Source organism: Octopus bimaculoides, chromosome 26 (genome assembly GCF_001194135.2).
Source record: "Octopus bimaculoides isolate UCB-OBI-ISO-001 chromosome 26, ASM119413v2, whole genome shotgun sequence".
Taxonomy (NCBI): domain Eukaryota; kingdom Metazoa; phylum Mollusca; class Cephalopoda; order Octopoda; family Octopodidae; genus Octopus; species Octopus bimaculoides.
The window spans coordinates 21,067,183-21,068,250 of record NC_069006.1 but is presented as its reverse complement, the minus strand read 5'-3'; positions in this window follow the sequence as shown (position 1 = coordinate 21,068,250).

Genomic DNA, 1,068 nt, shown 5'->3' with positions numbered 1-1,068 from the left:
ATATATATATATATATATATATATATATATATATATATATACATACGCACTTATTCTATTTAAACATACAATACACAAAGACATACTCACACACATGCAGACACATGCATAAAACATAGACGTACGCACACATTCAGACACACAAACACACACACACAGACATACGCACACACACAGATTCCGACACACAAAGACACACACAGGCATACGCACACACACAAACACACACATGCACAAAACAGAAACACACATACACATTCAGACACACACACACAGACGCACACACACACACATGCTGCACAAAACAGATACACATACGCTTTCTTTCTCTCACTCTCTCTCTCTCTCTCTTTGTCTCTGGTTTAGTCTGTTTAATTCTCACTCTCTCTCCTCTGGCTTGGTTAGCCTCTCGCACTCTCTCTCTCTCTCTCTCTCACTGGCATTGTCTATTTGACTCTGTTATTGTCTCTCACTTTCTCCCCTACTCTCTATCTGTCTTTCCATTTGTCTGTCTGTCTTTCTGTCTGTCTGAAAGCCCGTTTTTTTGTTCACCTGTCTCTCTGTCTCGCTATCTGTCTGCTTATCTTTCTCTCCCTCTCCTCCTCTCTCTTTCTCTGTCATTGCCTCCCCACACACACACACCAACATATATGTATATATGCACGCATACACTTATGAAGTTAGCTTTCTCGTGAGGACTCCATATTAAACAGAAAACATTCCATACAATGAATGAATGAACGATTCCTACTACACACATTTCCTCTTTTTCCTCTCTCTCTATATCTCTTTCTCTCTCTCTCTCTCTCTCTCTCTCTCTCTCTCTTTCTTTCAATCTCCCTCTCAGTCTTTCTCTTTCCCTCCAGCTCTCTCTCCCTCTCTCTTCTTGCATGTGTTGGGCCTCTACGACGGTGCTCTGCAAAGTTCATAATCTGACGATGAAGGAGTGACGCAAAAGCTGTGAAATATTCTTTTCTAGTCTATGTACAAGGCCCGAAATTTTGGGGTGAGGGGGCCAGTCGATTAGATCGACCCCAGTACGCCAACTGGTACTTAATTTATCGATCC